This window comes from Haliotis cracherodii, unplaced genomic scaffold, assembly GCF_022045235.1.
Source record: "Haliotis cracherodii isolate W230 unplaced genomic scaffold, xgHalCrac1.p SCAF_12, whole genome shotgun sequence".
Lineage (NCBI taxonomy): Eukaryota > Metazoa > Mollusca > Gastropoda > Lepetellida > Haliotidae > Haliotis > Haliotis cracherodii.
Window position 1 is genome coordinate 11,818,149 of NW_027266267.1, and position 12,779 is coordinate 11,830,927.

Genomic DNA, 12,779 nt, shown 5'->3' on the forward strand with positions numbered 1-12,779 from the left:
AACGTCTGAGACCGGCATCACTTCAGGCTTTCCTCCCACATTAAGCTGACACACCGTGATATAACTGGAATACTGTTAAAATCGGCGTTAAACCGAACTCATTCACTCCAGGTGTGTTGATTTGTCTTTATAGAAGCAAGTTTTATAATAGGAGGTCTCGTACCTGATTTGGAGATAAGATGATGGGCCCTCCATTTGTACACCATCTGCAGAATCCAAATCCACTGAAACCCTCATAAAATCTATAACACGCATATCACTTTCCTCACTTGTATCTCTCATCTGATCTTGAGGCCCATGGATTCTTAACACCCATAAAGTATCACTGAAAAGGTATATGTACTTTTCCAAATGTGGATTGACACGCTCATGCTATATGTAGTGCCGTATTGTGCACCTGCACCATCACTTCAAACGTATATGGGGGCTGTCGGGTAGCCTAGTGGTTAAAGCACTGGCTCGTCACGCCGAAGCCCGGGTTCGATTCCCGACATGGGTACAATGTGTGAAGCCCATTTCTGGTGTCCCCCGCCGTGATATTGCTGGAATATTGCTAAAAGCGGCGTAAAACCATACTCACTCACTCACTCAAACGTATATGTACTTGTCCGGGTGAAGATTAACACTCATGCAGTATCACTGCAGATGTATATGTCCTTGTCCAAATGTGGATTGACACACTCATGCTATCTGTAGTGCCACGGGGATATATTTTACACATCCAGTTTCACTATCGCGGTATATTTATTTCTCCTTATTTTGGTATTAATTCCTTTGTCACAACTTCTATCGATGCGTGTTTGCCGCCATTATAGGCACGTGATTATACTTGTCATACAGAAGAAGGAAACACGGCAGCGGAAGAAATATTAACAATGATATAGAAACCTACCGTGGTGGGAGAACATCGAACAGTATGCGGAGCGGTATATGCACTGTGTCATCTGTTACATGTCTCTTATGTTCTGTTCAAGGATAGCAGTATTATTCCTTGTTGAAAACGTCCAACTTTAGCACTTTCACGTACCTTACACAAGGATACTTATAACGACAGACTACCCTGCATTAACATGAAGTTTCTCCGTATTCCCAATCTTGCCACTTTGGTTTCATATCCACTGTGCTGACAATTACCGCATTGCTCCCAAAGGGGATTGGGGGTTAAAATACGTCTCATCAACCTATGCTGGTTGTACGAGGCGACTTATTGGATCCGGTCGTCGGGCTCAGTGACTTGTTTATCGTTCCTCATGATACCATTCATTGAACTGTCTGGTCGAGATGCCATTGTTTACAGACCACCGTCATCACACTGTAGGAGAAGGAACAATTTGAGAAACACCTAGTACACTTGACTGAACTGCAGCCAGTTGTGATCCGAGGTTACAGTACGTCATTTCTCCAATGCACGCGTTACTTACTTACAGGTCAAGACCTTTCAGCAGTACTGTTTGTATTATGACGATTTCAAATTATTCAACATGATAATTGTTATAATATCTTAACTGTGTAGATGTGTGTCCCATAGATCCTAGGTTTGCAGTGATTGTTTCTAGGATTGTTTCTAGGAGTGGCCTCACTGGATATAACTGGAATACTGGTCAAAGTGGCGTTAAACCCAACCCACTCAGTCACTACATACCGACCTCTTGACAGCTCTAACAACTGGAATCAAGAATTGTTTCGTAAAGAAAGACCGAGTCTGTTCCATATTATCATTTGAAACATGTCCCATACATACACGCTACTCACTGAGACATGGCGAGGCGTCATGCATAGTTTTATACCACATCTTTACTGTGATTCACTTTGATTATTTATGAATCCGATACATCTTTCATTCCAGTAATAGTTTTACAGCTATTGAAACATGGAAAATATTTCCGTTGAAAACTGAGTGAGTGAGTTTGGTGTAACGCCGCTTTTAACAGTTTGCCAGTTATATCGCGGCGTGTCAGCTTAATGTGGGAGGAAAGCCCGAAGTGATGCAGGTCTCAGACGTTTACCACTTCGGTGAAACCCACGAGCACGGATATGGTGCTGACAAACCTAGAAACATAATCGGGGCGAACCGGGATTCGAACCCACAATCATTGGTTTCTGGCGTGACCAAGGGACGCAACTCTGCACAGCGAATCGCGGCGCTTTAGACGACTGGGCCACCCGTGCCCCCCTATTAGCAATATCACGGCGGGGGACACACGACATGTGCTTTACTCATTTTACCCATGTGGGGAATCGAACCCGGGTCTTCGGCGTAACGAGCAAACGCTTTAACCACTAGGCTCCCTCATCGTAAGGCAAATTACTTTCGCTTAATTTTCTATGATAAAACACTTTGTTATTTGTTATCGCTGCTGTAAAAAATATATATAATTGAAATTTCATCTACATTCCTTCTGTTGCTGTTTACCCTGGATCTGAATTATGGATATTAAAGGAAATATTAATGTAGAAACCAAACACTTCTGTCATAGTTTCAAATAGCATATCATTGCGTCTATTAATAATACAAGGGTCACATGTAGTTTCGCCTCCTGTTTATAAACGCAATATGATAATTAAGGAAATGATTTACTTTGAAAATTGAAACGTCAGCGCCAGAGAAGAACCAGTCTCGATTAATCGCTGAAACATATTCCATTTGTCATAAAAGATATCCTTGAAAATCAGTGATGACGCCAGGTGTTCGCGATAAGGGTTATCATGTCTTGCCCTTCATCAAATTACTGTAGGAAATAGTATTGACAGACTCGTTCATAGCTTAATAGAAAACAGTTCCGTGGGATCGAGTAAAGTTGCGAATCAATTTAAACACTAACATTCCACGAAAAAAAACTCATACCTTAAATGCGAATCATTTGTTATAATCGGAGTTCTGAAGGATATCATCCCACTTCACTATCATCGGATAAGACTGTAATATTGCCAATGTGACTTTACATTTTATCTCACCCCTTCTTTACTAACCAAAAACAAATATATTTACTTTGCTTAATAAACAAATTGTTACCCCTCGATGAATTATATTATAATAATAAATAAATAGGTTCAACACCTGAGCGTGACATGCTCAATAAGTGCTCGTTCGATTGCAGCTTTAAGTCCCCAAGGAGTATACAACCTGCCCATTAGTCGCTAAAATATTTCTGCATTCACTTTACTCATCTCAAACTACCGGGTGCCCATTCGCTGCTGAGGCAAGTCCACATGTTTTGTGAGTGGGCAGCACCGAAGCCATAGAAACTCTCAGGGGTCAATCCTCACACGGGCAATCACCCATCAACCAACTCTCCGCAGCCAGAGTTGCTTAATGTTGCCTGCCTTATGACCTGTCCACCACGCACTATCCAGTACTTGGGCAATTTCCCTTTCAGCAAAATACTTCATTACGCCTGCACTTGCTATGTTCCCTGGTTGTATCAAACAACACTATCACGAAGTATATTTCTCCCCCTTGATGACAATACATTCATATACATAATAGGTATATTGCAATCCAGTTTTATTTGGAATCTCTCTGGGGACAAATAATTCAACACAAAACAGGAAGAAGACTCTCATCTCATACTCCGTGCAGTTCCGGGGAAGAATAGGTCTTCAGCAACCTACGCTTGCTGTATAAAGCGACTCTGCTTGTCGTAAGAGGCGACTAAAGGGATCGTGTTGTCAGGCTTGCTGACTTGGTTGATGCATGTCATTGATCCCAATTGCGTGGATCGATACTCATGGTGTCAATCACTGGATTGTCTGGTCCAGACTCGATTATTCACAGAGCGCCGTCACATAGTTGAACTATTGTAGAAACTTCCTATTTGTGTCGGTGAATATCAAAAGTCGCTTTTAACAGTATTCCAGTTATATCGCGGCGTGTCAGCTTAATGTGGGAGGAAAGCCCGAAGTGATGCAGGTCTCAGACGTTTACCACTTCGGTGAAACCCACGAGCACGGGTATGGTGCTGACAAACCTAGAAACATAATCGGGGCGAACCGGGATTCGAACCCACAATCATTGGTTTCTGGCGTGTCCAAGGGACGCAACTCTGCACAGCGAATCGCGGCGCCTTAGACGACTGGGCCAGCCCTGCCCCCTTGTTTTATATTAAGACACACAGTGATAAATATTGATCTACGCATATAGTTGGAGTCATATAAACTGTGGCTGAAATTGGAACCATCATAATCATGATTTACGACAAAATGGCAGTTTCCTTATTTCGACACACACAGAAATCAGCACACAAATAACCAGACAGGAAACTTTGCATTTTAAGAGACAGATATTATACAGGAAAAACAAAACATGTTTACTCGTTGTCTTAGTATTGTTTATTTGTACAGAGGCATATACCGTCCCGCAATTGTGAGGATGACCAGATTGATCTCAATTCGTTTCTGTTGACGTAAATGCTACAAGGTTTAAATGAAATGTTTTCAATTAAGAACATATCCCTTCACAAGTTAAAACGAAGTAATGTTGACATTAGCAACCAACTGAGTCCTCAAATGTTTGGGTCAGACAACATAAGATGACTAATCTACAACAGTCGTGACTGTGGTATGGCTACAGGTGGTATGCGTGCAGGTGGTATGCGTGCAGGTGTTATGGGTGCAGGTGATGTAATTGCAGGTGGTATGAATAATGCAAGTGGTATGAGCAGTTGGTATGGGTGTAGTTGGTGTGAGTGCAGTGGTATGGGTACAGGTGATATGAGCGGAGGTGGTATGGGTGCAGATGGTTTGAGTGCAGTGGTATGGGTACAGGTGGTATGAGCGGAGGTGGTATGGGTGCAGATGGTGTGAGTGCAGTGGTATGGGTACAGGTGGTATGAGCGGAGGTGGTATGGGTGCAGGTGGTGTGAGTGCAGTGGTATGGGTACAGGTGGTATGAGCGGAGGTGGTATGGGTGCAGGTGGTGTGAGTGCAGTGGTATGGGTACAGGTGGTATGAGCGGAGGTGGTATGGGTGCAGGTGGTGTGAGTGCAGTGGTATGGGTACAGGTGGTATGAGCGGAGGTGGTATGGGTGCAGGTGGTGTGAGTGCAGTGGTATGGGTACAGGTGGTATGAGCGGAGGTGGTATGGGTGCAGGTGGTGTGAGTGCAGTGGTATGGGTACAGGTGGTATGAGCGGAGGTGGTATGGGTGCAGGTGGTGTGAGTGCAGTGGTATGGGTACAGGTGGTATGAGCGGAGGTGGTATGGGTGCAGGTGGTGTGAGTGCAGTGGTATGGGTACAGGTGGTATGAGCGGAGGTGGTATGGGTGCAGGTGGTGTGAGTGCAGTGGTATGGGTACAGGTGGTATGAGCGGAGGTGGTATGGGTGCAGATGGTGTGAGTGCAGTGGTATGGGTGCAGGTGATATGAGCAGTTGGTATTCATGCAGGTGGTATGGGTACATGTGGCGTAGGTGCAGGTAGTATGGCTGCAGGTGGTATGAGTGCATCTGGTATGAGTGCAGATGGTATTGGCGCAGGTGGTGTAGGTGTAGGTAGTATGGCTGCAGGTGGTATGAGCTGGTGGAATGGGTGCAGGTGGTGTGAGTGCAGGTGGTGTTGTTGGAGTGGTGCAGGTGGAGATAGTGTTTTGGGTGCATGTGGTGTAGGTGCAGGTGGCATGGGTGCAGGTTGTGTCAGTGCAGGTGGTGTGAGTGCATGTAGTGTGGGTGCAGGTGGCGTGAGTGCAGGTGGTATGGATGCAGGTGATATAAGTGCAGGTGATATTGGTGGTGTGATGTAGGTGCAGGTGTTGAAGGTGCAGGTGGTATGAGTGCAGGTGGTATGATTGCATCTGGTATGGGTGCAGGTGGTATGGGTGCTGGTGATATGAGCAGTTGGTATGAGTGCAGGTGGTGTAGGTGCAGAAAAAGAATTTTGTATTTATCATTTTCCATGACGTCCTCTACATATTCCGGGTCGTACCATGGGTGGACCTCTGTGTCAAAACCACAAGCATGGCGAAGACGGTAATAAAATGATCGAGCTACACCATCATGTCGTTTAAGATACTGTGTTGAGCCAAAGCTGGGCATCCACTCACAATGTGTTGGACAGTCTTATTATATTCATTACATAATCTACATTCCATATTTACATTTTGATGCAAAATCACACATTGACGGTTTCCAGTTGGAAGTGACTGGTCCTGAGCAGCAATCAGAAAGCCTTCTGTTCACTTTTGGGGCCAGACGACTTCATCCAAGCGAAGGACTCCGAGGATTGCTGATCTTCTCAACACACTGCACATAAACTCGATGCAGTGGTCGTTCAGATAGCCTCTATGAGTAGTAGTAGTAGTAGTAGTATCATTATTATTATTATTATTATTATTATTGTTATCATTAATCATAAAGAGGTGTCAAATTGAAACTGCTGTACATTTGTAGTTTGCTCTTTGTTTCAATCTAGACACGGATCGAGTTCATAGTTTGGATGAGCATGTCGTTGTTTCGCTCACTCGGATGGATCGTAGTGAGGATATTCTTAAACGGTCATGCAGTTAAACTCCCCAACTTATCCCAATATACATGTATATGCTAAAGAAAACTAACTTTAAGATTAAATCGTCTAAATAATCAGAAAGAACGCTTCTATATTTATTCATATTATGGAATTCCCAGAGGTTTCCCCAGCAATGTGAAAGTAGCCGTCAGTGTTTTCGTCATTTCAAGAATGCAGTTTCGTGAAAAACGCGTGAAGCCAAATGTGTCGATCATAAACATATTAACGCCAGTTTCGCGGTCATGTAAACATCACATTACAAATTTATATTCATTAAATCAGATACGCTCTTCGTATTTTTCTTCAAAAGTCTTGAAGGTGTCCACAATTTGAAGTTGCAAAGTCAAGTTGACTGCCAATACATTGCACTCATGTACGTGTAGTGATAACTAAATCCAGAGATGTTTATGTCATGGCTAAGGTGATAGTAAGATCTCTAAAATGTAGCAAAAAAAACGCAAAACGTACAGGTATATGTTTCCACCGGCTGTCCTTATGGTTGGACTTGGACATCTGCGTAACTTTAGGGTATAATTTATGAGGAAAACGTGTTTACAGATCCCATTGATGCGAGCGACGATCATGGTGGTATAACATGACATAAACTTGATCTTCAGTTCATCTAATCATCATCCGTGATGAAAAGTTTGATATATCAGGAAATATTACGAACAAAAAAATGAAACGAACATTTTAGAAACAAAATGTTTATTATGAAACAATCACATTGATAAGAACACGTAGTCACTTCATGATTATATCAGTAATACAGTCAGCAAGAGCCAAGTAGTTTATAGTATAAAGTAAATAGGATTTAGCATTCCCAATTGCATTACTGAGCATGAAAAGGTCATATATTAGTTGCAAAAATATGGAAAAGAACTTAAATGGTAAAATGGTACAAATTATTCCAATGCGTAGGTTTTCATACAGCAGTTAAAATAAATACACATGAATAAAACAAGGTACTTGACATCAGTGTTCCCATGTGTGTCACCTTGTATTTTGTATGAACTGATGACTGATTTGTTCTTCATGAAATAATGATTGTACTTATTTCAAAAACGTCAAATTAAGCGTTTTGAAATAGCAAATTTGCAAAATATGTTGAAATATATCAAGGATCTATTGATACTCGTATTCTCATTATTGTGGAGGTACCCGGGTATTCACCGACATGTTATTCAATGCAACTCGCTATCAGATGGATTGTGATCTTGATTCAAAGTAGTATATTCATCATTCTGTGCTTGTCTTCTAAGATATTCATATTCGTTTCTGGTAACGCAGTCAGCTGCATGCTTTCCCTCAGTCGAGTATAACAGCAAACTATCTGATTCATTAATCACTTGATTCAATAACACTAAAACGGTATCTGATGATGTGGTAGGAAATGGCATAACCTGCCTTTGATCAAGTATGTCCGTCTGAAGTTCGTCTGTTTGATTAACAGTTGAACGTGTTTCAGGGACAGTTGTGTTAAAAGCATCAGCTATTGTCAACGGGAAGCTTATTTGACCCGCAGCAAAATCTGAAACTGACTCTTCACAGCATTCATCTTCTTCCTCATCTCCAAAACTTGTGCTTCCCTTTTCTTTTTCTGTTTCATCTTCCTTGATTGCTAATTCATCCAGACTTTCTAAATCGACGTTTTTTAACTCCAGACTGAGAGGCAAAATTCTAACCTCCTGATAATCAACGTCACTTCCTACTGACCTATGTCCAGGGACAGCGATTGAGGCTGACAAATGTGAATCCTCTATCACATCATATCCTCGATCTGTCATGTTCTCCAGTGACACACTTATATTGTTTGTTGGTGTCGTAAATGACTGCGGAAACCTGTCAATATATAAGGCATGCCGTTGTTAACAACACGTAATGCATAATAGTTGCAAGGAACTCGTTTGATATGCGTACATCAATAATCAAATACAATATTTATATACATACGAATACATGATATACTACTATGTTCGAGGTCTGAACGCCCGTATGAAGTTAAGGTTATAATCAAGGCATGGGAGAAATTAACTACGAATTAATTATAGCCTGGTCATCTGCGTCTGCCAGTGACATGATCAGTATGAAACTTTATAGCCTACCTTATATTCCAGTAATCTGTAATAAAACAAGGCAAAACGTAAGGTACATGTCTGTCTCTAAACCATATAACAAAACTGAAATCGCTTTTACATGAATCCAATGGTTAATGTCTCAGAAATATATATTATTTATGATTTCATCTCACCTCTGATATGCTCAACTCGGAAGAGAAAAACAGTAGCAATGCTGATCAAGGCGATAGCTACTATGGAACATCCAATGATAATGGAACTGGTAGAAGAACCTGCATTTTCTGAAAAGGGTGTAAAAATGTCTTTCACGGCTAATGCATAGTCTCTATGCCACACGTGTAAAAATGAGCATTTTTTACAACAATTTATGTCAACACGTCCGATCAATGAAATGAGTTACTACACAAACGTGAGATCAATTTTTCACAATGAATCATTATTCTGTTGTCTTCATATTGCTCACATTTGCATTTAACCGTTAAGGAAGACGCATACATCGTGTCGCATTCGGAAACGAACAATTATTTGTTCACCTCAGTCTTGTGGCTCATTCATTTTATCACATTTCTTGATGGGATTGTCTTCTTCGCTTAAGTCCGTCCTTTACAGTGATAAAATGACCAAAACCTGACAGAAAAGACATGCATTTTTTGTAAACAAAATAAATATATACCTTCGGGACGTGAAGCGATGATGATAACGTCGATCGTTGCTTCGTCACATTCAAAACTAAAAATATATGCTCCAAAGTCGCTTTCGGTGATGTTGGTAATTGTGAGTGTAAAGTCATATACGTTATTTGTTGATGGTTTGGTTGACAACTTATACTTTTCACTTGCAGTGATGTCTCTTGGATTTCCATATTTTGCAAAGTACCATTTTGTCACTACAGGTTCTGGGTAGGCACAAATGGTGAACTTGACTTTTCCAGAAGGGGGTTTGCCATCAGTTTCATTTTCAATTTCACAATCCTTTGAATCTCGTTTCCTTGGCAGAGCTGAAATGTTCAAAACATATGTGTTCTAATGTTCCATACTAATAATACTTTATTTTAAGATTTTGTTTTAACGTGACAGAAAGAAATCTTAATTGTAAGATTTTGACTTAACGTGACACAAAGATTTTTTTTTACAATGTACATGAAAACTGAATGAAAACCAAAAACAGACCTATGAATGTACGCCCACTGCTGTAGTCATTAAGAGTTCCTTTTTACGGAAATTAACCTTAGGGAAATGATTGTCAGATGACCAAAAGTGAATGTTTGTGTCTTTCGAGAAAGTATTTGAAACAAACACAATAATCGTATTTACTTTGCAGAGTAGCCACGTGTGCATTTTCTTCAGATGTACCCATACTGTTGTTGGCTCTACAAAAGTACTGTCCAAACTGAGAACAGCTTCTGATATGTATCACATGATCAAATACATGTTCTTGTCTTCTGAGCATGCCGACTGAAGACTTGTTGCTCCCAACTTGAACAACATGCACATGTGGATGTGGGTAACCATCAACCACACACGTGAACTTGGCAGTTTGATTTACACTGAATGTTATCATGAATGTCCCGTTTACAGTCAGATTCATTATCTCAGGTTTCACTGTAGGAAGAAAACAAAAACAAAGAGACAATGATGGAAACCTTGTCCGACATTCCATGATAATAATTACATGTACGGAAGTACTTAGACAGAATATTACTGAAAACGATATTTATTCATTCTTTATATTCGGCATACACACATTGCAGTAAGTTTATGACCTTTCAAGATATTTTCCATACGTATTTCAACCACCTTCCTAAGCATCAAAATGTTACTACCGTGCTCTATAAAGATCTTTGGGCTTTTACCAGACACGGTGTGTATTCACAAACAACAGGAACATATTATATATACATCAAAATTATGTAATGTTTATTATTAGTTAAAACGTTCTTAATTGCTGTTCTGTCTGTTTACAGGTGATATTTTGTTTACTCAGAGCCAAACAAATAATTGTGTGGTAAGGTAGTCAAGCTAACCTCGTCTTGTATCACTACTGACCATATGATCGTGAAAATCATAGTGTATCATTTTGTAAGGAAAAGAAAAGCATTTAAACATATGTTTCCCAATGATGTAGTTAGTTGTATTTACAATTTTGCTATAAATCACGAGACAAACTCATATTGGCAGATGTAAATTACAAGAATGTGAAGACATGCGATGCAGGGAATAACGTACGTACATGGCCATTCCATCACACTAAGGAAAAGAAAAGCATTTAAACATATGTTTCCAAATGATGTAGTTAGTTGTATTTACAATTTTGCTTTAAATCACAAGACAAACTCATATTGGCAGATGTAAAATACAAGAATGTGAAGACACGCGATGCAGGGAATGACGTACGTACGTGGCCATTCCATCACACTATTATTACTCCATTCCGACTTGAGTCCCTTTTCCTCCGTAGCCTGACATGAATAGTTACCCATGTCCTGTCTCTTGAAGCCATTGATTGTCAAGTTAGACCCTACCATCTGATGCCTTCCTCCACTCAGCATCCGGGTGCTGCCTCTTCTCCAGATGTAGGACATAGTCAGATTGTGGTCCCTGGGAAGATTCCGTGACGTTGAGGAACATATCAGGGTAACATTCTGACCGACTTGTGGCTTGATAGAGGTAGTGATTTTTGGTTTTGTAGGTACACCTATATCAACATGATTGACATTATAAATGTTTACTTTCTCATAATAGCAAATATGCATTCATGTTTGTTTCTTTTGCATATCAATGTAAATGTGTTTATGATATCACATAGCTGTATTGACGATAATTACAAAACTTTATTTTGCTTTGTCTATGATGGTCTATGATAAAAACATGTAGTTCGCCCATCAAAATACTTTTCTCTTAATTAGTCTTCTTCGTACTTACGTGCGACAACTAAGACGTGCTCGCAAGTGGTACCCTCACAGAAGTACCTGCCAGCATCTGCTACTGTAACGTCGTACAATAGAAACCGAATGACATTCGCCGCAGATGAAGTTATTACTTCGGTGATTATGATTCGTAGCCAGTAGAAATACTCTACGTAAATTGCATTAGACTCCAGTCTAAAAATGTACCTGCCAGAGTCTGACTTTACATGATATAAATGTCCATACTGAGGTACTCTCCAGGTTACCGTCGCATTGTCACCCACACATAGCACTGTGTAGTTAGTGTCCCCATCTGCGCGATCTGTTGTAGACAAATAATACACATGTATTTATCACCTAATGACATTTACTTCGTCTTGTGACATCAATGATAATAAAGGTAGTCGGGTCAAGCAAGCAGGTCTCAGACATGTTACATTATATATATATATATATATATATATATATATATATATATATATAATACACATGTATTTACATGTAGTTACACTGAAGAGCTGTCATGAGACAGCGAAAGTACTATGTCTGAAACTGATATAAGGAAGATGATGGGCTAACGTGGACTTATTTTATTATATATTACATGTACACCGAGTGAACATTTACCTCATTTTTGTATATATATATTTGTCTATTCGTTAGGTATAAATGCGTGTAGGTATAAGTATAACTCACATTCCCCATCCAGGACATGACCCAAGCTCCAGTCGGATCGAAACAGATGTTTCAGCACCTCAACCTGACAAGCGTACGTGGCATTATCTTCGCTCTTGTCTTTACTGATAGTCAAGGTATTGGTGTAGGATATGGCATAATACGAAAACCACCCATAATCTACGGAAACCTGATATTTCCCGTCAATAGTCAGTTTGATGCCATTTCTTCTCCAGGTGACTGATACATGTAGATGAGAAACTGGGGATGATCTGATGATGGAGTAACATGTCAGATTGGCCGTGTCCCTAGGCTGAGCTGTATCCTGTGTCACTATGTAGGGAGCTTGGATATCTGAAAGTATACATTACCCTGTAATATTTAAGTTTCCTATCACCCCACCATGTAATTCGAACACTTCACTGTTTTGTGAGAAATAAATATTCTGTAGGTGATGAAGAAAACACTTGATTCTTAATTATATGATTAATGACTGTTATGCCGATAAGTTGTGATAAGTCTATCACTCACAAATATTACCAATATTTATATGCAGATATGGGGTTAAAAAGTAGCACAAGGGTAATACCTCTTTTACCCTAGATTTTACCCTTCTTGTTAGTTT